This window comes from Felis catus, chromosome F1 (genome assembly GCF_018350175.1).
Source record: "Felis catus isolate Fca126 chromosome F1, F.catus_Fca126_mat1.0, whole genome shotgun sequence".
Taxonomy (NCBI): domain Eukaryota; kingdom Metazoa; phylum Chordata; class Mammalia; order Carnivora; family Felidae; genus Felis; species Felis catus.
Window position 1 is genome coordinate 51,638,240 of NC_058384.1, and position 26,547 is coordinate 51,664,786.

Genomic DNA, 26,547 nt, shown 5'->3' on the forward strand with positions numbered 1-26,547 from the left:
CAAAAACTCCCCCAGCCAACCTGTGGAAGAAGTTCCTCAAATGACTGGAAGCTGCCTCTGTTGGAGACCATCCCACCTCACAGCTCTTCCCAGCCCAGACAGACAAAGCAAATATCCAATCCCAAAGCAACTGCAGTGCCGATTCTACCTTGGGGAACCTGCCCATTGTTCAACCACCTTGAGTGTACTTTTGCTTTAATAAACTGCTTTGTGCTTGCTACTTTCCTTCTGGCTGTCTTCATTCTGGTGTGGATCTCTAGTAAATCTTGTCGTGGAATCCAAGGACCAAGACCTGTATTCACACAGCACAGACTCTCCTACCAGTAACATAACTGCCTTTTTAACGTGGCATTCTGACTACATAAGTCCTCCTCATCAGGGGTCCACCAAATTCTAGTATCTGTTTATAATAATCTAAAACTAATAGAGAGTGGCAGAATTTACACAGAAGTACAGTTTAGAGGTTACTATATTGTTACAAACATAACTATATGGAAAACAAAAACTAGAAATGGCAATCATTCTAAATAAAGGTATTTGACACGGATATTTAGATCTATCTAGGTACCAAAACATGTACACTTGTTTACTTGTGGTCTTTGCTTTTTGCTCCATAAATAAATAAAAGCAAAAAAATGATTATTGTCTTAATGAACAACAGTTAAATATCTACACTTGGATGAGTTGGTCATAATTTTTTCAAGTGGACAAAATTATCATATCTTATTGGTAACTGTGCTGTGAAGGTTAATTTCAACAGGCCTAAAATTAGCCTGACTTGTTCTAATGAAATAAGAAATGAACCTGCATGACACTGACTCTTGGTCAAGACATAAAACGTACTGAGTGATAGTGTTTCTTTGTAACTATAATTCTAAGACTTCAGAAGAGGTTTGTTCCAACTTGATAGCATTGCTTATTGATTACCATGAAAATAACAATTTGCACCTGAGCTGAGTGAGACTACCCCTTCTACTTTGTTACTGAGGTGATTGCAGAGCAAAAATACACTTGTCTAGCCAGCAAAATTCAGAAACACTTGGCATAAGCTCCTTTTTGGTGTTCCTGGTTCCTAGGTGTTCCGTGAGAGTGAGTAGATTCTGATCCTAGAAAGAAAGTGCATCAATCCAAGGATCTATAAGAGAGGCCAATAGGAGGCATCCATGAGATCATGACTTCTTGCCCTGTGACAACATTTGGCTGTGATGCATATCCTTATTTTATATACGTATTATATTGAATCCTTTTCTTGTAATAAGTTGAAGGTTCTTAACTGCCACAGTTAGTGCAGTAACATTTGAACAATAAACATTCCCTCAGTAAAATCATTTAATAGCAATAATCAACATAAATTGAAATGACAATATATTGAGATCCAAATATTATTTTTTAAAAACTCAAGAGTCAATTCTTTTGGAAAATCTGTCCTATAAGTTTGAGCTCAGTGACAATAATGGCTCCAATAAAAATCACAATAAATCACAAGTTATAAGTAAAATATGACATAGATTGAATAATCAATTGACCAAATTTAATTTTATTTTTAAATGGGAAAATTTATGTCAAAATTATGTCAGTGAAGAATTAATAAATTGCCTTAATGGAGTTTCATCTAGAAAGGACTTCTTCAACAAAAGTATATCAACATTGTTAAAATTTCAATGAGAATTGCCGTATCCATAGCACGGATATGACATCTTTTGTCAAGACAGTGAAATCAATTCGTGTATCATTTCAGAATATTAAAACAAATAATGTCACAGCTAGAAAAGTTTTCTATGTGGCAGCAGAACAGATTTGCTGTTTGTTTCTTTCAAATAGTCTTGGACTTTTTTTTTAATGATAGCTTTATTTTAGCCCAGGCCTTTCTGTGGTGGAAAGTGGTATTCTTAAAACCAGCTTTTCTCTCTTACTATTTTTACACAAAATAGTGTTTCTAAAGTTACCCAATGTTTAATTAAATGTAAAATAAGTATAATGGTATTTGAAAAAAAATATTAATCATTGCAAAATATTTGCCACTATTTACTTATTACTGGGGAAGGCTAATTCTTCTAATTAAATGATCTTCTTCTTTCTTTCTATCTATCTGTTTTTATTACACTGAATGTGTTATTGTTCCTTGTGTTATATGTTCTTTAACATGACATAGTAATGAGATTGGTGTTATCCTGTAAAGTCCTTGCATGAAACATACCTAATTGCTTTCAAGGACCAAATCAAAGAAGAAAACATTGGGAGGATTTTATACTCTGTGGAACAATACTAATATCCATCAAAACATCTAGGCTTTTAGTTATATTCATTAAAACTATTTTAATTCATTATTCTTTGTTTTTATTACTATTCCTACCTACCTTTGTCATTGAGTGCAGTACTTGCTAGCTACTGACAACTTGAAATATGGCTAGTTCAAATTGAAATGTTTTGGAAGTATAAAATGCACATGAAGTCTTGAAGACTGTAAAAAAAAGTAAAATATATTGATGATGTCTTATAAATTAATTGTTAAATGACAATATTTTGGATATAGAAGGCAAAATAAAGTGTATTATTGAAATTACTTTTGCCCACTTTTTACTTTTTTTTAAAGTGACAACTAGAAAATTTAAGTAACATATGTTGATTGCATTGAATAGTTACTAAACAGTGCTGCTACAAACAATTTGACTTTGCCTGAAAACAAGTTTATTCTTGAGAGAGAAAATGTTGCCATTATATTTGCATTAAATCTCCATACTTCCTGCATATTTGTTTGAATGAGAGAATAATCAAAGTGCTTTTGTCTCATAAATAATAAAATGTTTATTTGCATTATTGTTTCTAACTTTTCTAATGAAAAGCTTACTTTTTTGAAGAGTGAATAAAGAAGTGTTGGATCCTAATCTAGAAATACAGAGAAAACCAGTATGCAATTAGGATTATAAAAAGTGTTGTCTGTGTGAATATTGAGATGTATTCCTGAAGCAGAATATCTTGTTCTCATATTTTGAGCAAAGCAAGACATCAATCAAGAGAATAGCTCAAACATTCACTTGTTGAATGAACAGTAATTGCAAAGGGAATTGTAGAAAGAATACTTGAGCATGTTGTAGGCATTCAGTGACCGCTTTCAGATCTCTAAAGGAAAGGCAAGGTATGTGCTATAATAAAATCTCGTTAGTAGTAAAGTATCAGTGACAAAAATATAGTAGAAAACAAGTGAAAAATAAATTTAGCAAAGAATATCCTCTCGAGAAAGCTGAAAACTCACATGCACATGCTTGGATACTTGTATTATTTGTTTTTCCTGTTTTGATATCCATAAGATGGGAAAGCCTATTTTAAAATGAATTTAATTTATCATATGTATTATTTTCCTACTGATGCTGTGATAAAGTACCACAAACTTAGTGACTTAAAACTGAATGGCATAACAACACAAGGTGCTGAAAGGTTGTAGGGAGAGGATCCATTTCCTAGCTTTTCTAGATTCTAAAGGCTATTTCTATTTTGTCTGCACTTTTTTATTACTAACTCTGATTCTCCTGCCTCCTTTTCATGAAGAGACTTGTGATTACACTAGGCTCAAGAATAATTCTAAATCACCTTGATCATTAATCTAATCCTTTTGCCATGTAAATAAACATAGTCACAGGTTTATTCTGCCTACCCTACCATCTTATCATTAGAACATCATGGGATATTCCAGAAACCATGACTATAAAAAATGATGTAATCACTCATAAAAGAACACCGTATGATATAACTTAATCAATTATGATAGCATTTTTGGTTAATCTCAGTTATCTTTTATATCTAGGAAAGCTAAATGTCAATAAAAACCAATTTAAATCAAAATGTGTGACACTTGTCTAATTTTGCTTTTGTTGCTTATTATTTTGTAGTCATAGATAAGAAATCATTGCCAAGCCCAATGTTATGAAGCTTTTTCTTCTAAGTTTTCCAGTTTCAAGTTCTATGTTTAAATCTTTAATCCATCTTTAAAATCTTTAAAATCTTTAAATCCATCTTGATTTGATTTTAGTGTATGGTGTATGATACTAGTCTAGTTTCATTGTTTTGCATATGGATGTCCAGTTTTCTAAACACAACTTGCTGAAGAGGCCATTCTTTTCCCTTTATGTATTCTTGACAACCTTGTTGAAGATCAGTTGATCATATATGTGTGTTTACTTCCTGCACTCTCTATTCTGATTTATTGATCAAACAACAAAAGTAAAATTTGAAAATTTTTATTTATTTTTGAGAGAGAGAGAGAGAGAGAGAGAGAGAGAGAGAGAAAACACATGGGGGAGGGGCAGAGAGAGGAGACAGAGGATCCTAAGCAGGCCTAGCACTATCAGTAAGATCATGATGAGTCACAGTCAGATGCTTAACTGGCTGAGCCATCCAGAAGCCCCATCAACAAAAGTAAAATTTGATAAGTAGGACTTCATCAAACAAAAAAATTCTGCACAGCAAAGAAAACAATCAACAGAGTGAAAACCAATGTATAGAATAGGAGAAAAGTATTTGCAAACCATGTATCTGATAAGTGACTAATATCTAAAATATTTAAGGAAATACTTAACTCAGTGGCAAAAACAAAAAGCTCAAATAATCCAATTAAAAATGGGAAAGGAGCTGAATAGACATTTTCCCAAAAAAGACAAAAAAGTGACCAACAAATGCAGGAAAAGATGCTCACCAATCTGAACCATCAGGGAAATATAAATCAAAATCATGAGATATATCTTATACCTGTTAGAACGGCCATTAGAAAATCAACGACAGCAGCAACACCAAACAGTATTTGTTGGCAACATTGGAACTCTTGTGCACTGCTGGTGGTGTAAAATGGAGGCTCCTCAAAAATTTAAAACAGAATTACTATATGATAAAGCAACTCCATTTCTAGTTATCATATCCAAAATAATTAATATCAGTATCTCAAATATACATATGTACTTCATGATATTTGCAGCATTACACACAATACCAAGATATGGAAATAACCTAAATATCCATCTATGGATGAATGAATAAAAAAAATGTGACATTTATACACACACACACACACACACACACACACACAATGAAAGAAGTTACTCCTGCCATATGTGACAATATGGATGAACTGAACTCCTGCCAAGAGATATTGTGGTAAGTGAAATATAACAGTCACAGAAAAACAAATAGTGTATTAGTCCACTTACATGAAGTATCCAAAACAATCAAACTCATAGAAACAGAGAGTAGAATGGTTTTCGTCAGGGTCTGAGGGAGGAGGATATGAAGATTTACTCTTTAGTGGGTATAAACATTCAGTTATGCAGGACAAACGAGTTCTAGGGATCTGCTGTAAAACATTGTGCCTATTTTTAAATATATCATATTGCATACAGATGTCATGTTAAGTATTTTTACTACAATAAAAATAAAAGTGTGACAAACTTGTTTCATTGATTTTTGTAAATGGACTCAAGTAGTTCTATTTTTGCATCCTTTATTAGTATTTAAGGTTCAATTATAACTCTTATGGTGCACACACACACACACACACACACACAGAATCTTATTACATATCTTGAATGTTTCAGAAGATAAGACTACTTTGATCTGTTTCCTAGTCAATGACACTGTTTATCAGTCTAAAGAGAAATGAGTAATATACAAAAAAATAAAATAAAAAATTTTATTTTGTTTGTTCCAAGGAGGGTGTGATCAACCAAACCCAGCCTAAAATTTTGTTGAGATATCATGAATTATAATATCACAAACTCATCACCCAGGTATGGAAAGCCTAATTTCTCACATAATAAACCTTCCTGAGGAGTGCAGAACAGGATCCCAAGCTAATTTAAAAAGGGCTGAGAGAGTACGAAGGGGAGTAGGAGTTTGCGTTTTATTGTGGTTAGGATTGCAGCAGGGGTGAAGATTCCTTTGGATGAGCTGGGGTTTGCATGGTTTGAACATCCTGCCTTTACCAAGGAAGGGAGCTCATGGGCCTTCTTATCATCTTGTCTTGATATGGAGCAAGAGAAGGATAGGGAAGTTGGTGCTTAGAAGTATGTCTGCAATTGTGGTGGGTGGAACTGACTCCTCCAAAATGATATGTTTAAGTCATAAAGCATGGTACCTGCAAAGATGATCTTATTTGGAAATAAGGTCCTTGTGGATGTAGTCAAGTTAAGTGGAAATCATTAGGTGGGCCCTAATCCAATGACTGGAGTCCTTATAAGAAGAGGGGAATTTGGACACAGAATGTGGACGCACACAGGGGGAGTGTTGTGTTAAGATAGGAACAGATATTGGAGTTATGCCTTCACAAACCAGAGAGTTATGCCAAGGATTGTCTACAAATCTCCAGACCTAGGAGAGAGGTACAGGGCATATTCAGAAGGAATCAACCCTGCTGACACTTTAACCTAACTTAGTTCAAGTTGCTAATGGTTCTGGAAGAGATGTGGCTTCCCCCAGCATCATAGTCTAATGCAAGGGGCTGAGGACAAAGAGAAGCCATTTCCTTCTGCAAAGAGAATTTGCCATATGACCCAATTTTGTATTTATCCCATAGATATAATTTACTCTAGTAATTATTCTAGTGAAGAGTCTTCTGTGGCCATCCTGAGCATGCAAGATACTGCATTCATAACAATCTTAAATGGCATCAGGATGCAGAGAGTCACAAGCTCAAGATGAGGACAGCAGTTCCTCTGATGGTACCAAGAATGGCAGTTTTTTAAAACAGAAATCCATGGGCATTCTATGGCTTTTGTGGGTGGTACAGAGACTTAAGGAAGAATGAAAGAAGATGGCCAAAGCTTCTAAAGTTGAAGTCTCTGTTATGCCCTAATGAATGTGCCTGTTTGTATTACAATTTGGATAGATTATACAGCCTTTTGTTGGTTGGTGGAAGGATATTCAAAATGGGCTGATTTGTAATAGCATAAATTAGTTTAAAATTTGTAAATGAGGAATATGTTACATCCAGCTAAAGTCCCAAAGGCTGTTGGATTTATTTTAACATCATGCATGCAGGAATGGTCAATAGTTGTTTCTTATTTAAGGACAGTAGTCCTTGATTGACTCTATAATGCCCAGAAGTTAATTAAGGTGGCAGGGTCTTGTACTATGTGTTGGGCAATGGCCCATCTCAGTGTGTGTGTGTGTGTGTGTGTGTGTGTGTAAGATCATATGTGAATGATTGGATGTGCTGGATTCGTGTCAACTGACTCTTTTCTAAGGAGGATGGTACCAATATAATGTTATATTTGTGTTCCTAGAGAATGTTGAATGTATTCAGGATCTTGCCTGTAAAGTATGTATACAATGGAGGAAGTGTTGAGAATGAATAGTGGGGTAACAGTATTATGTGTCTCTTTGAAAGTGAAGGCAAACTGTTACTGAGAGACTTCAGAAATAAGCACTCAATAGAACATATTGGAAAGATCCATAATAACAAACTCTTTTCTAGTCACTGATTGCATGGAATCAATCATTTCATTAATATTGAGTATAGGGATCTTAATAAGGGGTGCTGTGAATTAAGGCTGTAGTAATGCATTGTTAGGAGCCATTCATTTTTTTTTATCAGGACTGAACAATGACCAACTTGGGTTCTCTAAGGGAAAGGCAAGAGGGACAATGGCCCCCTTCCTTTACTAAGTGCCTGTGATGGGTTTTAATTCCAATAGGCCTTGTTTTATTCTATATTGTACTGCATTTTACTAGATAAGAAGGAGTTCCACGTGGTCCCATTTTCTAAGCCAAGTCTAAGTGCCAAAGATTTAATTTTATTTAAATTTATTTTTCATTGGACCCGAACTCCCATAACTGCTATAAGATATTTTAGGGTAACGACGTTACAACCATGTGGAATTTAGGCGAGATAATATTTTCGATGATTAAAGAATATGTGGTGTCTTCTATTTTATGCATAGTAACTCCTCTAAGAGTATAAGGGTACCTTGTTTAAATTTAGAGGGATCTCCAGGTATATCTGCAACCTAAGACCCTGTATAAGGCCACAAAGCTTTGTTAATTGTCATATCTTAATAGATATTAAACATAATGAAGAACTATATTGTAAATGCTCAATAGTCTAAAACTAGTGGTGGTCTAAAACTTTTTACTGTGTGCGTGTGTGTGTGTGTGTGTGTGTGTGTGTGTGTGTGTGTGTATATATATATATTAGTAAAAGTTGTGTTTCTGCTTGGGTAAAACTGCAGATGTCTATTGCATTTTTTGTTTCCTCTTCCAGAATAAAAATTTCTTTACTTTTTCTTTCCTTTACTGCTTCTCTCTCTCTTTCTCTCTCTCTCTCTCTGGTGGCTATGGGGTATATGTTGGAGAGGAGGAATGTCCTTTCTCCCTTCTCATATTTATAATTTTCTCCTTCCAGAGATTCCCACATCAGTATCATCAGAGTTTGAGGTCTCTCTCATTGCAACTGTTACTTTATTGGGTATAAAGACTCTAAGTTTAAGTCAGGTTTGAATTCAGTCCTTGCCATGCTGATAATTGAGACATTATATAAAAACCGGTTTTTGTCTGTTTTATACTTATACAATATGGTGATGGTGTACTCTCGTCATTTAATTGGAGTTGGGATAAGGCATTTAGGGGACACTTTTGTTTTAAGTTTATTTATTTTTGACAGAGATAGAGTGTGAGCACGAGTCGGGGAGGGGCAGAGAGCGAGGGAGACACGGAACCCAAAGGAGGCTCCAGGCTCCAAGCTGTCGGCACAGAGCCCGACGCAGGGCTCGAGCTCAGGAACCATGAGATCATGACCTGGGCTGAAGTCGGACGCTCAACCCACCAAGCCACCCAGGTACCCCTAGAGGACACTTTTTATAAGGGTCTGTGCTACGGGTCTGTGACTCTCCCTAGAACCCTAAGAATCAGGATCCTTGTTGACTAAAGTGGTCTAGGCAGAAGCAGCAACACAGAGGCATTTAACATATGGGTCCCAGTAAATCATCTGCTTTTCAGAGTGTGAGCCTCAGCATGTCCACAGTGACTACTGTTTCTCATGATGAAACACCCTGGATATTACTCAAGGCATTGGTCTTCTCCCTGAGCATTCTGTGGAATGGAGACAGAAGGGATGCAAAGCCTGGTTGTGACACACAAAAAATGGTCACAGGTAAGTCGTTCCCTTAAGCTAACATTAGTCAGGCCTCAGCTTGTATCTAGACACACTAGTCAGTTCAACAAATAGGTCCAGGACAAAACACTTCACTCAGGACATCTTAAAAAGGGCATTATCCCATAATTTTCTCTCTAAAAACAAATTATAGGGGCGACTGGGTGGCTCAGTTAGTTAAGTGTCTGACTTCAGCTCAGGTCATGATCTGTGGTTCATGGGTTTGAGCCCCACATTGGGCTCTGTGCTGACAGCTCAGAGCCTGGAGCCTGCTTTGGATTCTATGTTTCTGTCTCTCTCTGCCTCTCCCCACTGACGCTCTGTCACGCACACACTCTCTCTCTCTCCCTGTCAAAAATAAACATTATAAAAGAATTTAAAACCAATTACAAAAACTGTCAACATGTGTTGGTGAAATCTGCAGCAGGAGCAGCTCAGAGTGCATGCTCATCAGCAGACAGCACAGCCAGTTCACAGGCCTAAAGCAAAACAGGTTCGGGTCAAGATAGAGACTGTCTAAATACCCTGCCTCTGCGTACTGATGGTCTTCTTATTTCCCCATGGAAGCAAAATCAACATCTCACTAAAAATGGTTTGGAAGTCAAGACCCATGACCCCACACTCTCACCAAGAAGCCATGGAAAGATGTATTCCTTACATAATGGGAAAATAAAGCAGGATCCTGGGCTGGTCTGAAAATGGGGTGGAGAACAAGGGTGAGCAAATGGCTGGGAGCAAATGGCTCCATTGTGATTAGGAGCCTGTTAGGTTCCTGGACTTTCATGGTTTGAACTTCCAGCGAGCACCAAGGGGGAAAAGTGCTCCAGCTCTCTTACTGGCTTTCCCAGGTGCAGGATGAAAGGGAAAGGGGAAGTGATGGGGCTTGAAAGCAGTTAACAGTAAAATATCAAAAATGGAGCCAGGTCTTCATGATGATTTGCTACCAGTACTGATACATTTCTTAATTTATTTGCCTAAAAGTGAAGGGATATATGGCCTCTACCATTTAAGAAGGAATATTAAATATGAAACCAAAGTATCACTTAATTATTAGTTTAGTCTGTATATTCAGGATTTCTTGGCAGCCTGGTCAATCTGGGCTGTGTCATGAAATGTGGACAAGGTACAACACACACCCTTCTTCCCACCAAAACTCAACTGGAACACCACTTAGGCATGAAAAGAAGAGCCAAGAAAGAGAACAAGAAAATGATCAGGATCACTGGTCCTTGGCACAGATCACCAAACTTGCTGCTCTAGAAACAGAGGCTGAATGGATTAACATGGAAAAACGTGCAAAGATTCACAATGTAAAACCAAACAAATCAACCAGCCAACCAACAAACACAAAACATGTAAAATTGAAAGAGCCAGACATAGATGTGTAACATTTCCTGGGCCTTATTTATTTTGCACAAAATAATACAAAATGTGCCCTAAACCACGCAAACTTAGACATCTTTGCAAAAAGCTCTTCATTCTAAGGTTACCACTATCCACAGCTGTGCGTGTAGCTTTTTAGCCCTTTTTCATAATATTATAATACATATTACTTAGTTTTTAAAGAAAAATGTAATGCTATATATATATATATACATATATGTAATGCTATATACATATATGTAATATACATATGTATATGTAATACACGTATATGTAATGCTATATATAGGCATGTATATGTATATATATATGTACTTTTTTTCTGGACAAATGATTTGTTAATATGTTTAATAACATGGTTTCTGTATCAATACACATAGATCTTTCTCACAAATTGCTTTTATAATTAATTTTACTTTCTGTAAAGGCAGACTATCACTGGTTTCTCTGATTTGTTAATAGAGCATTTTATTTTGAAATAATTGTAGATTCATGTGCGTTTGTAAGAAATAATACAGAAATATTCTTACCATTTACATAGTTTTCCCCAAAGTTTACATCTTGCAAAAGTGTAATACAGTATCACAATCAGGACATGGACATTGTGACAGGCAATACAAAAACATTTCCATCACCACAGGATTCTTCAGGCTGCTCTTTTATAAAAGCTACATACACATCTCACTTCCCTCCTGCCCCTAATCCCTCCTTAAGCCCTGGCAGCCTGTGATCTCCTCCATTCTGTAATTCTATCATTTCAAGAATGTTATAAATAAATGGAATAATACAGTATGTAACAATTTAGAATTGTTATTTTTTTATATTCAGGGTAAGTCTCTGGAGATTTATCAGAAGTTTTGTGTGTATCAAATTGCTAAGCAGCACCCAAGGTATGCATTTACCACAGTTTGTATAGCCATTCATTTGTTGAAGGACAATTGAATTAATTCCAGATTTGGTGTTTAAAAATAAGTGTGTTATAAATATTTATGGCATATACTTGTGAGAATATAAGTTTTCATTCATCTGGGATAAATGTGCAATGGCCAGATCGTATGATAGTTGTATGTTCAGTTTGTAAGAAACTGTCAAACTGTTTCCAGAATGGCTACACCATCTTACATTCCCATGTGCCATGTAAAAACTGTCCAATTTGTCTGCATCCTGGTCAGCATTTTGTGTCACCTTATTTTTGTTAAAATTTTATTTTTTAAGTTATTTATATATTTTTGAGGGAAAGGGATAGAGAGAGAGAGAGAGAGCCGGGGAGGGGCAGAGAGAGGCTAAGAGAGAGAATCCCAAGCAGGCTCTGCACTGTCAGCACAGAGCCCGATGCAGCACTTGAACTCACGAACCAGGAGATCATGACCTGAGCTGAAATCAACAGTCAGACACACCTAACCGACTGAGCCACCCAGGCATCCCTAATTCTTAATCATAGTCATTCTGATAAGAAAGGTGTGTGGTTATAATTTGCATTTCTCTAATGACGAATGTTGAATGGCTTTCAAGTTCTTATTTGCCATATAATATATATATATATTGTATGTATATATATATTGTATGTATAATATATATATAGTATGTATATATATATTGTATATATATGTGTATATATATAATATATATATTATTATATGTGTATATATATATATACATATACATATATATATATATATTTTGATTGTTAATTTTATGTATCAACTTGGCTACGCTACAGTACCCAGATCAAACACCAGTCCAGACATAGCTGTGAAAATATTTTTTAGATGAGATTAACATTTAAATCAGTAGACTTTGAAAAAGCGAGTTACCTTTTATAATATGGGTGGACCTCTTCTACTCAGTTGTCCTTAAACACAAGTAAAGTCTGCTGAAGAAGACAGAATTCTGTCTTCAGAATGCCTTAGGATTTGAGTCGCAACATCAATTCTTTCCTAGGCCTCCAGTCTGCCCCCCAACCAGGCAAATTAATAGGCCCCCAGTCACATGAGACGATTCCTTAAAATAATGGTCCCCCCTCCGTATATACTATTGTTTCTGTTTTTCTGGAGAACCCTGACTCACATAATCCTCTTCAGTGAGATATTTGTTCATGTATTCTGTCCATTTCCTAATTGTTCAACTGTTGAGTTTTGAAGGTTTTTTTTTGTCTCATAAACAATTCCTTTGTAGAATTGCAGTTTGCAAATATAATCCCCTGTATGCACTTTGTATTTTTGTTCTTTTTAACAGGATATTTTGTTAGGGAGAAGTTTTAAAATTTGATGAAGTCATATAGAAAAATAAAACAAAAGACCAACTTACCATACTTGCCAAAACTACCCTGCACATGAAGATTAAATAAAGCCTTAATAGATAAATAAAATATGAGTAAATTTGCAGCAATCAGAGCTGAACTGCCATTAACAGTAAATAGGCTATTTAAAATAAAGAGAAATGGCACCAAATAGAGTTAGGTATGTAAAAAAAATAAAAGGCATGTAAAATGCCCTGCGTTGTGTAGTTTGTAACGTTTATAGGTGCAATATACAAGAAAACAGTAGCACAAAGGATGAAGGTAATTAAATATATTTGTAGCAAGGTTCTTGTATTTTATGTAACAGGTAAATAGTGACTGTGACAGATTAAGGATGCATTTTTTTAATCCTTAGAGAAATCACTAAAATGTAAAAAAGTCTAACTAAAAAGTGAATAAAGGTAATAAACTAGAATGTTTTTTAAAATCTCTGGTGGCTCAGTTGGTTAAGCATCTGATTCTTGATTTTGGCTCAGGTCATGATCTCCAGTTCATGAGTTCAAGCTCTGCCTCAGACTCGGTGCTGACAGCGCAGAGGCTGCTTGGGATTCTCTTTCTCTCCCTCTCTCCCTGCTCCTCTCTGGCTCTCTCTCACTCTCTCTTTCTCTTTCTCAAAATAAATAAATAAACTTAAAAAATAAACTCACTAGATTAACACCCCCCCCCCAAAAAAAAAAAAAAGAAATAGTATTCACTGACACTGCAGTGGGACCAGTCTCCTTACCATCTGGTCATGGTCAAAGACCTGTCTCTCCTCTAGGCGTCCTCTGACTCTGCTCCATTGGGAAGAGAGAAGGATGTCTGACACTGGCAGGTTGGGATGGAAGTCCAGGCTTCCAACATGGTCTCCCCTGACATTAAGCGAGGGGTGAATGGGGTACTGGCTGTCACCTGGTAGAGATGAAGTGTATGCATCCCTCTTTAGAGCCTCTCAAGCAAGGGGGTTGGTACACCTTGTTCTAGTCCGTCAAGGGTGGACTTGGCAATTACTGGTGGTATTTGGCTGTAATAGAGGTAATTTCCCTAAAGTTCTGTCTTCCTATTCTTTTCTCACAAGAGATCAGCCTTAGTGGGGCTTATTTTTTTGTGCCTGTTGGCATTTCTGGGTTACAGACTTCACCAGAATCCAGGACGAGATGTAGGTGGCAAAAAGAAAACCCGGGATGGGCACCTGGATGGCTCAGTAGGTTAAGCATCCGACTTCAGCTCAGGTCATGATCTCGTGGTTCGTGAGTTCGAGCCCCGGTTCGGGGCTGTCAGCGCGGAGCCTGGAGCCTGCTTTGGATTCTGTGTCTCCCTTTCTCTGCCCTTCCCCGCCTGCACTCTCTCTCTCTCTTTCTCTCTCAAAAATAATTAAACATTTAAAAAAAAAAGAAGAAAACCCAGGAAACTTGATTTGGGGTCCTGAAGTCCCTAGCCAGTCTGACCTCTGTCTACTTTTCACTGTCTTTTTACTTTTATATATAATAGAGGTTTTAGTTATATGTATCAGGAGAAATAGGGTAAAGCATATCTACTACATCTTCTTGGAAGAATTTTAATTATTTTCATAATATAAAATATTTCAAAAATTCAGACTTATATTGAGAATAATAAGAATCACATTCAAAACCCATCAATTACCTTTATAACTGTTAGCAATAAGCCATATTAACTTCAAATCCATGTTTCATTTTGCTTTAATAAATAAGGTATTAAAGATACAGTCAAATCTTATTAGGTATCCATCTGTAAAATAATTTCTTTCCTCAACCCCCAGTGATAATATCATTAGTATTTATCATTTTCATAAATAGCTAATATGAGTTTCATATATTTATGTATGTATGTACATTATACATTATTATTCTGAAATATCTTAACCATTTTGAATATCATGTTGCATATACCAGAAGATAAATAAATTTTGTGGATGAAATTATATATTCAAGAAATGTATTCATGTTGATAAATGTTTAGATAGTTGGTTAAAATTATAATTTTTGATTTGTTAAATACCTGCTTTTTTATTTCTGATGTTGCATATAAGTTCCTTTTTTTCCTCTTTTTCTCTGCTTTATATTTTTATTGATTATATTTTATTGATTATTGATTTTATTCCAAGGAAAAACACAAACTTTGCGGATACTTTCTATTATATGCATTTTTCTTTTTATGCCATTATCATTTTTATCTGCTTCGTTCTACTTTCTTTGAGTTTATTTGTTATAGTATTACAATGAGATTTTAATTTTTCTTACTTTGCTACTGAAGTCTTTCACATATTACTAGTTTGTTTCTCTATATTTCTCACCTACCAGGTGTTGTTTCAAGATCTGTTTAAATCAGTCTATATTTTAGATTTTGACTACATTGCACTCTCAAATTCAGGATCTCAGAACCATACCCCTTCAGTCACCCAATCATTTATATAGACTTTGGGTCTTCTAATTGCTTCATACCACTCAATCTCTGAAATAATAATTTCAAATGTCTAAATTTATAATAATTCATGGATTTAGGAATCTCTGTATATGAGGCAAGACACATCGTAGCCCTTTGGGATAGAACAATGAACAAAATGAACATGATATTACCCTTGTGATATGTGGTCTACCATAGTAAGGAAATATTAAGTGAGAAAGTTCAATTCTGAAGAGTAATATGAAAGGGAGAGTGCAAGATGCCAAGTAAACCTACAGGAAAAAAAAAAAAAACCCTATGACATAAAGGGAAATGGTTTCTGAGGAAATTACATTACTAGAAAGACCTAAACTTTTGTCCAGGATAAAGAGAAATCAGATACGAGTCTTCTAGGCAAAACAAGAGAATGAGGAAATTCCCAATGAAGCATAAGATTTGTGATGTTTATACGCAAAAAGCTAGAAACAGTTTTAATGGGATCAAAAATATCATGTATTTTAGTATTCACAAATCCTACTGTAAGAGACAGGAGAGGGGACAAATGAATATAGTAATGGTTAGTTATATTTTTGAGGCCTTGTTTCTTCTTGAAAGTGATGCTAAGGTATTGTAAACTTCTCAAGAGGCCATTTTACAGCAAGAAACTCTTGTATTTACCTATAAAAACCCAGTGTCAGATATGTAATCTCTTGTACTGAACATCAGAGAAACTAGATGTGCTGTCAGACAGCATCTGTGGTGGTGAGGATGAATGGATGAATGTCTCTTGGGTCTCTTTTTTTTTGTCAGTTATTTTCAAGCTTTTCTTAGCTATATCTGACAGTGTTGTAAGTCTATTTCTTTTGTTAACGCTTTTGTAGAAACTAACTTCTTAAAACTACCATTCAACTTTTGTAAGTAAAGAGTACTTTTATTAATAATGCTTCATGGTAGCCTTTTATTTCAAAACATGATGCACTTTGTCAATTTTTAAATAGCAATGACTTTGTGGTCTTGGATTTATGACTAATTCATCATTTTCATTGACAGGATATTGTATTTTGGAGATACACAGATGCCTGTGAAATTCTGAGCTAGTGTAATTGATCAAAATTCCTTAAAGGGAAAGAAAAAAAATTATTTTGATGAAATATAGCATTAAAAAGTATAGCCACCATATGGCGACTGGTCCCTTTTTATATTCCTCCTCCCAATCTCCCCCTTATCACTGGGTTACATGAGAAAACCACAGGATCTCAGAAGGGGTCCCACTGCTGCTGTTCCCATGATAACTGTGTAAAAAATGTACAGCCAGTAGTTTGGCTCAATCAGTGGTAGGTGAAGGGTGTGTTTTCAACGTGGTGATCATGGCTACAACAGACTTTACAGAAGATGAATATTTTATGAAAACGCAGTAGAAAAAAATGATATTTAAGGGGAAATGTTGGGAGAGGAGTTAAGATGGCAGAGAAGTAAGGGGCAGGGGCTGGGCTTAAACATAGCTATACTGAGGTCAGATCACATGGAACACCCAGAAAATTGATCTGTGTGGACTGGTAGAAGGATCTCCACAGTTGGAGGGAGACAATGTGGCAGGTGCTAGGTTCACATCAACAAAGAAATCAAAGCACACCTAGTTAAAGTTCCAAACACTCCTCACTACAAGCAAGGAGGTACTGTGAAGAGGACTGACCAGTGGGAAAGAGCAGCAGAAAAAGAGTACACACAGCATACGCCAGAAACACTTTATGAAGTTTCAGGCCCTGGACAATGTATGACCCCTTTTTAATATAGCAGTGCTCTTCAATGCAGAAAACATAATCAGCTTTTAAAATACACAAAAGACAGGAACTTAGCCAAATTGACAAGATGGAGGAATTCTCCGCAAATTCAAGGTCAAGAAGAAATCACAGCCAGAGACTTGCTCAAAACATATAAACAATATATCTGAACAAGAAATTATATCAGTCATAAGACTAATAGGTGGGTTTGAAAAAAGAATAGAAGATACCAGAGAAACCCTTGCTTCAGAGATCAAAAATCTAAAAACTGAAATAAAAAATGCTGAAATAAAGGCTGAAATAAAAAATGCTATAAATAGGCTGAAATAAAAAAATGCTATAGTTGAGATATGGATACAGTCACAGTGAGGATTGAAGAAACAGAAGACAGAATAGATGATATAGAAGATAAAATTATGGAAAATGATGAATCTGGAAAAAAGAGAGAAAGAAAATTACTGGATCATGAGGGGAGAATTACAGAACTTAGTGATTCCATAAAACAAAGCAATATCCATATCTTAGGAGTCCCAGAAGAAGAAGAGTGGGGAAAAGGGGCAGAAGGTTTATTTGAACAAATTATAGCTAAGGACTTCCCTAATCTGGGGAAGGAAACAGGCATTCAAGTCCAAGAAGCACAGAGAAGTCCCCTCAAAATCAACAAAAATAGGTCAGCACCATGACATATCATAGTGACACTTGCAAAATACAAAAACCAAGAGAATTCAAGAAGTTAGGGACAAAAAGTCCTTAACCTACAAGGGTAAGAAACATAAGGTTTGCAACAGACCTGTCCACCGAAACTTGTGAGGCCAAAAAGCAGGAAATATTCAATGTGCTGAATGGGAAAAATATGCAGCCAAGAATTCTTTCTCCAGCAAGACTGTCATTCAGAATAGAAGGAGAGATAAAGAACTTCCCAGACAAACAAAAACTAAAGGGGTTCGTGACCACTAAACCAGCCCAGCAAGAAATTTTAAGGATGACTCTCTGAGTGGAGGCGAAGAAGAAGAAGAAGAAGAAGAAGAAGAAGAAGAAGAAGAAGAAGAAGAGCAACAACAACAACAACAAAACAACAACAACAACAAAGCAACAAAGACTACAAACGACCAGAGAACATCACCAGGAACACTAACTTTACAGGTAACAAATGACACTAAATTCCTATCTTTCAATAATCACTCTTGATGTACATGGGCTAAATGCTCTAATCAAAAGACATAGTATCAGAATGGATACAAAAACAAAGAAACAAAAAACAAAACAAAACAAAACAAAACAAAACCAAGATCCTTCTATATGCTGCTTACAAGACATTAATTTTAGACCTAAAGACACCTGCGGATTTTAAAGTGAGGGAAAGGATGGGGCGCCTGGGTGGCGCAGTCAGTTGAGCGTCCGACTTCAGCCAGGTCACGATCTCGCGGTCCGTGAGTTCGAGCCCCGTGTCAGGCTCTGGGCTGATGGCTCGGAGCCTGTTTCCGATTCTGTGTCTCCCTCTCTCTCTGCCCCAACCCCGTTCATGCTCTGTCTCTCTCTGTCCCAAAAATAAATAAACGTTGAAAAAAAATTAAAAAAAAAAATAAAGTGAGGGAAAGGAGAACCATCTAAGAAAACAGGCAGCAACCTCTTTGATCCTGGCCAGAGCAACTTGTTACTAGACATGTCTTCAGAGGCAAGGGAAATAAAAACTAAAATGTACTATTTTAGATAAAAAGCTTCTGCACAGCTGAGGAAACAATCAACAAAACTAAAAGACAATCAATGGAATGGGAGAAGATATTTGCAAACGGCATATCTGAAAAAGGGTTTGTACCCAAAATCTATAATGAACTTACCAAACTCAACACCCAAAAAGCAAATAATCCAGTGATGAAATGGACAGAAGACAGGAACAGACATTTTTCCAAAGAAGACATCCAGATGGATAACAGACACATAAAAAGATGCTCAACATCACTCATCATCAGGAAAATACAAATCAAAACTACAATGAGGTACCACCTCACACCTGTCAGAATGGCTACAATTGACAACTCAGGCAACAACAGATGTTGGTGAGAATGGGAAGAATGCAAACTGGTGTAGCCACACTGGAAAACAGTAAGGAGTTTCCTCACAAAATTAAAGATAGAACTACCCTACTACCCAGACATTGCACTATGAAGAATTTATCCAAAGGATGCAAAATTGCTAATTTGAGGGGGCACACGCACCCCAATGTTTATAGCAGGGCTACCAAAAATAGCCATTTTATGGAAAGAGCCCAAATACCCATTGATTGATGAACTGATACAGAATAAGTGGCATATATATACAATGGAATACTCCTTGGCTACCAAAAAGAATGAAATCTTGTCATTTGCAACAACATGGAAGGAATTAGAGTGTATTATGCTAAGCAAAATAAGTCAGGCAGAGAAAGACAAATATCATACAATTTCACTCATATGTATAATTTAAGAAACAAAATAGATGAACATAGGGGAAGGGAAAGAAAAATAAGATAAAAAACAGAGAGGGAAGCAAACTATAAGAGACTTAAATACAGAGAACAAACTGAGAGTTTCTGGAGGGCAGGTGGGTGGGGGATGGCCTAATGGGCATTATGAGCATGTGGAGGGCACTTATCGGGATGAGCACTGGGTGTTTTATGTAAGTGATGAATCACTGGATTCTACTCCTGAAACCAATACTACACTGTATGTTAACTAACCTGAATTTAAATTATAAATAAATAAACAAACAAACAAATAAATAAAGGAAAGGTAAAGTGAGAGAGAAAACAATATTAAAAGAATGAAATAAAACACAGAGACCATTGTGTGGCTGAAAAGCTTGACAAGCGATTAAGAAGATAACCTGGAAAGTCCCATCCCTGGAGGTTTTGGTATGGCTACGTTCTCTCCTCCTGCTGTTGGGGTCACTAATTTTAGGAAAAAATTCCTCATGAATGTTTTTTTGTTTCTTCAACAGCCAGGCTTTTTGATCTAAGAGCACTGGCAAGCTTGATTAAAGGATGACTGCCTCAGAAGCTGTAGGCTGTGTATTGCCCTGGAGAGATAGGAGACTCAGACTTCTCTGACCTATGGACATTTGCTCAGATTCCAGGAGTGTAAAACTCTAGGCACCTTCCTCATACTCTCCCCAGATAAAGTTTTTTATTCTTATTTTATTTGTTTTTACCTCCCAAAGTAAAGGCCCTCCTTTCAACCAGTGGGAGGTTGGGTCTGAGTTTAGAATCACATAACGTCAAGATTCTTGTAATGCAGGAGCACATGAACATTTGGCTATCACTGTGTTACTCCATGGTGGTCAGGGCTCCTGGAAATAGCACTAAAATTCCCTTTGAGGAAATAAACTCTCTTCTAAATCAGAGATTACATGTTTCTTCACACACAGGTGCATGCATGCACACATGCACACATGCAACTTTATATAAAAACTTGTCAACAGCCTGCACAGAGAAGTTCTGTACTTGGCTCCTCACTCTGTATGGTCTGATTCATTGTTGCCTGGATCCTGATACTCTGGTCTTCATCACCTGGACTTTGGATTCACCTCCTTACCCAGGTCCACTGTGACTCTCATTTTTAAGTTCTTTATTCTTCACCATGACTAGGCCAATCTTGTCTTTAACATGTATCAGTTCTTTTCATCCTGTTTCTATCACCCAGAGTACCCTGATTCTAAGCCCTGATTCTAGCCAATTGGCCAACACTGCAAGATCCTCTTATAAATATCAGATATGTTATTATTGGCTATATAGCCAAGAAAGAGACTTAGGTTCCCAAAATCTCAATTGCATTAACTGTAAAATAGGAATGTTAACATGTCCTTATTGTAAGGCACTTGTGAGGATCAATTAAGATTTGCTGTGTATAAGTATCTTCTAAACTATTAAACATTAAACAAACAAGGTTTTCTTATAATGATTAATATCATCCAACCAAGCCTATAAATAGTTGCTCAAAAATCAACATTCTTGTTCACTAATTTTTCTTATGTTTCATCATATAAATAACTCAACTCCCCATTGATCAAAATGAGAATCAACAGTGTAAATCAAAAAACATGGAAAAGACAAGGTCTAACATGATGCCAAGGATGTTTGAAAAAATACTAGAACTTCTTATATTTAGCATATGTTAATTTTTTAATTTTTCTACATTTTTAAAACTTATACACTATATTATATAGTAATATATATATACATATATATAATTTGTTAAAGACTGCAGTTTTTCAAAACTTTTATTTCTTCAATCAGTATGTCTAGCCATGCTCTGTTTCTTGAGATTAAATCTATGTACTCAATTTTCACCTGGACATTCATACTTTCTACATGTTTTCTATATTCGCTGGAAACACAACATACTCAAAATGAAATGTGTCTCCATTTTATCTCTAAGATATATCTATCCACTTGAATGGGTTAACTCTCCTGTAAGTATGATGCTATTTTGATTTAAATATATGCTATTAGAGCCAAGAACATTTATAATTGAATTCTTGCTTAGGAACAAAAGCAAAAACTAGAAAACAAAGCTATGCAAGAAAATTCTCTTACTATACGTAGTATAAACAACCTGAAGGATGGAAATTATTCTTGCTATATTCTATTTGAATTATAATAAAATTGAGTATCACAATATTTATACTAGCTTCAGCCAGATTTATTACTTTTTTGTTTATGTTACATAAGCATTCTATGTATGCTTTGTATATTTAAAGCTGCATATATTTGTGGAATATGACAGAACCCAATTTATGTGTTTAGTTCTTCAGCTGTGTTTTTGCATTGTAATTACAAATAAGGTTTAATATTTAGCAGATTTGCTCAATAAATGTAAAGACAAAAAAATTCCCTAAAGCCACATTAGTGTATAGTAATTAAATCTCTGAATGTTAGCATTTGTTACATTTGCATTTGTTACAGGAAGCATTAAAAATTTTTACAACTTACTGAATTGTTGGGTATATATGTCCTTGTTTTTAAAAGTTTCATATTGGTCACTGAAACATATAAAATAATTATATAATCATTTATGGAACAATTTCATCTTGTCTGTTTATATATTTTGTATACTGTTATGTGGGCAATGAATTTGAAGGTAAGAGTTAAATGATTTAACTGGAAGAAAAATTAACGTTCTACTTATTTATTTTACAAGGTAAGCTATTTCAACTTTGAAAAAATTCAATTTTTGTTCTATGATAACATTGTTCTCTTATGAATGGATATAGCGTTGTAATTCTTAGTCAATATGTCTTGACACCGATGTAAGGCTTAGATTTTATTCCCTATGCCTTGTAAATATTCTTCAAGTTTCTATTTAGTGTTAAATAAAGTATCTGAGGTAACAGAAATCATTTGCTTATACTGAAGCTTTTTCTCCCCCACTTGGAACATCTTTGCATAAATCTCAAAGTACTGTTAAAGGAGATAAATTAATATTCTCAATGTCTCTAGTTTATGTATAAATTATCTTGTCAATTATCCATTCTATAATAGCCTATTTCCACATTCCCTGGTCAATATTCTCCAGTTTCAGGGAACTTGGCTTCCATACTAGCAAGACCTGTTCTACAACTCCTTGTGATATTCTCATTCACGTATCCTTACCCAATACCTACTTTGCCAATTAATTTTTTTAAGAAATAAAAATGTCTTTTATATCCTTATATCCTCAAAACGGTTTACAAATAATCACAGTGTTTCCGCACAATGCACACTTACTGAATCCTCATTTTATTTGACATCTGCAAGATCAGCTTGCTTTGATTTACTCCTTCCTTTCCCAAGGGCTCTCTTCCTCTTGTGTCTGGCACCAGATGCCTCTGGGGATCTTGCTAAAACTCTGAGACCGTCTTTATTGTTACTCCCTAGTCCTCACTACAAACCAAGAACTGTTTCCATTCTAATTGTTAGTACCTATTACAAGTCATTATTATCCCGCTTTTGAGTTACTGCAAATCTTTCATGACTATTCTCCTCAGACTTAGCATTTTCCCTTTCTGAAATCATATCCTCTGAACAACTTTTTCTCGTAACTGTGTGTATACCTTACTTAGCTTAGCACTTAAGACAGTCTTATAATTGCCAATTCACTTGTCTTTTATACATCCAGACAGAAAAATCATCAAAGGTGAGACTTATGAATAAGTCATTATTTTACTAGCTCACTGTAAAATGTATGAAATATACTATAAGAAAAAGATGTTTTTAATGAATATCTTCCTTGATCTATTTCTGTTGCTATTTTGTCTTTTTCAATGCTTTCTTTGTATTTCTCAAGTTATCATAATTACCAATTGCTTGTGCTTACTTATCAACCTCACACTTTTAACATCGTAAGCCATGAATTGACATCTATCATCACACTTAACTTGTTCTCCCAGAAACTGTCAATGTTGTAATGCTAATTAACAATTCTCTCTCTCTATTTTATTGTTAATATGCAGAGGGCAGAATGGTCATTTGCCCAAAACCAAATTCGACAAACATTGAATTAATGCCCATATTAGGCCATATTTCCTTTTAGGCTCTTAGGTATAAGGAGATTAACAGTCATTAATTAATTTGTTAATGACTTCATTAAATATATACTTATCGAAATCCTTCTATGAGTCAATAACTTACATAAGAGCTGAGGCAAAGAGAAGTGGGTAAACTGGATCCTGAATCCCCACTGTAATTTGATTAAAGTAAGAATATATAGATGTACGTAAAATAATTGAAGAAAAATACGTCTTATAAAGAGGGAAGAACAGGGTGTGTTGGGGGCATAACATAAGCAGACAAACTAATATAGAGGTTGGGAGGAAAGTAGAAATTTGTGAAATTGAGAAAATTAGTAAAGAGTGAAAGAAATTAAAGAATCAAGATTGAGAGCTTAGAAGCCTGAATGAAAGGATGACTGTGTAAGATACATTTACTGACTGATGGAAAAAGGGAGAAGCATAATTGGGAGGGGGAGCATTAGAACAAAGTGTTTCATTTTGGACAGGTTTTGAAGCATCTTGAGGTGCTGGCAAAATACCCAAGTGGTTAGTTCTAAGAGATAGTTAACTATAAGGGCATGACTTAGGAATTAGCTCTGAACTATAGAAATAGATTTGTGAGATTTCGATATTAGATGACAATAGGCTACATGGTGTTAAATACATTGTCTGTGGAAGGTTTACATTTTTTTAAACATTTTATTTTATTTTATTTTTTGAGAGACAGAGCATGAGCAGGGGGAAGGGCAGAGTGAGGGAGACAGAATCAAAGCAGGTGACTTGAACCCATGAACGCCAGATAATAACCTGAGCCTAAGTCAGATGCTTAACCAACTGAGCCACCCAGGTGCCCCAAGCATGTTTTCTTTTGATAAAAATAGATAGTATGCCATTTTTTTTATCACTTTAAAGATGTCATCCCGTTGTCTGTTTACCTTCTGCTTTGCTTTGACTTAAAATCAGTGAAATGTTTTCATTGCTCTTCATATGTTCATTGTTTTGTTTGTTTGTTATTCTGATTATTTTTAAAATTTTCTGTTTACATTGGTTTTCACCAATTTAACTGTGGTCTGTCTAGGGGTGTTTTGTGTTTGTGTTGCTATGGGTTTGTTAAATTTTCTTGACGTAGGAGTTAATTTTATTTCATCAAACTTGGAAAATTTCTACATTATTTTCTTCTTCTTCTCCTCTCTCGTCTCCCCCTCCTCTCTCCCTCCTCCCCTTCCGCCTCCTTCTGTTTGTGTTCCTTTGTGCTTCAGCTTGGGTACCTTCTCTAGACCCATCATCAACTTTTAACTAATCTTTTCTTTTGCAGTATCCAAATTTTTGTAGTCTGTTGATTATGTCTTATTTAAGATAGTTATTACAGTTCTAGATTTAGTCTTTATGTCATTTACATTAGCCAGTAGGAAACCTTCATCAGTTCCCTTCTTACATTCGTATTTTACAATAAATACTTAAACACGTCTATAATAGCAATTTTCTAAACGCTTAACTGCACAACTGCAACATAAAGTTGTTTTTGAGTGCATATTACACTATTTATTTATTTTTAAAAATTTTTTTAACGTTTATTTATTTTTGAGACAGAGAGAGACAGAGCATGAATGGGGGAGGGTCAGAGAGAGAGGGAGACAGAGAATCTGAAACAGGCTCCAGGCGCTGAGCTGTCAGCACAGAACCCAATGCAGGGCTTGAACTCACAGACCATGAGATCATGACCTGAGCCGAAGTCGGATGCTTAACTGACTGAGCCACCCAGGTACCCCTATTTTTTTATCTTAATTGTTGGTCAAATTTCATGTTCCTTTGCAAGTCTAGTAATTGTATTCCAGATATTATGGATACTATGTTTTACAGAGTCTGACTTTTCCATTCTTCTCTTAAAGTTAAATTATGGTGTAAACACAATGTATATATAAACACATATATAAGAGGAAAAGCACAGTAAAAAATTACTAAAGCAAAAAAAATGGAATGGTGAAAAACATTTATTATACATGATTATTAGCAATTAAATTATTACAGAAAAATGTATAAAATAAATAGAAATTTTAAAAATACTAATACTGAAAGTGTATAGGTTTTAACCAAATATTTAAGCAACATATGAGTAGATATTGCTTATCTTTTCAAATATTTTGTTTTAACTTGATTTCCGGCATTTTAAAAACTGTGATATTTTCTTAGCTGTGCTTGTATACTCAAGAATATATTCCTAACAGTAACTGAGTATTAAGTTGGTATATGCATCATTAAATTATTAGAGAAATATAGTAACTATGTAAGTGAACTCTTGGCGTAAAGCAAATAACAATGGCATTTATTTGAGCTTAAAAAATTTATTTAGCATGAAAAATATAATTCTGCTATACTAGAGTAAAAGTCTCAGACCCTCACTAAGCTATTTGACTTTCTTGCATTTCTTTCCACATCATTCCATAATCAGTTGATGATCACTATGTATACATTATTGACTAGGGATATTAAGGATGTTTATGAGATAATTTTAGGTGGGAAAATTAGATAACCAATGAAGATAATATGAAGTTATATTTTATATTGCATTTTGAATAAGCACTTTGACCTAAGAAGGAGAGTTATAGCTTGTAGTAAACTGTAGGCTCCAATACAGGGTTATCCATCCAAGGGATCTATGTGTATGTGTGTGTATCCTAAGTGTATTATTAGGTCATTTCTTATAAAGTAAAATTTAATTTCAATGATCAAAGAATACTCAGTTTAAGAGTTCATATTTTATTTAATTGAAAATATTATATACAAAAATTTAAAAGTCCAAAGAATTACAATCGATAACTATCTTTTACATAGATTCAGTAAAAATGAATTCAAATATGAATATTTTAAAACCTGGATGTATCTAATTAAATTTTCTAGTTATGTTTTAATAGGCAGGAATTGTCCTTATCTCTTTCTATTTAGCATTTCAACTTTGGTTATCTAGGTATCTTTAGCAAAGTAAGTCCCCACTTTTAATGCTTTGAAGTTTGTTGCTGGAAAAGTTACATGCGGGTATTGATTTTTCCTCATGCAAGTTCTAATTG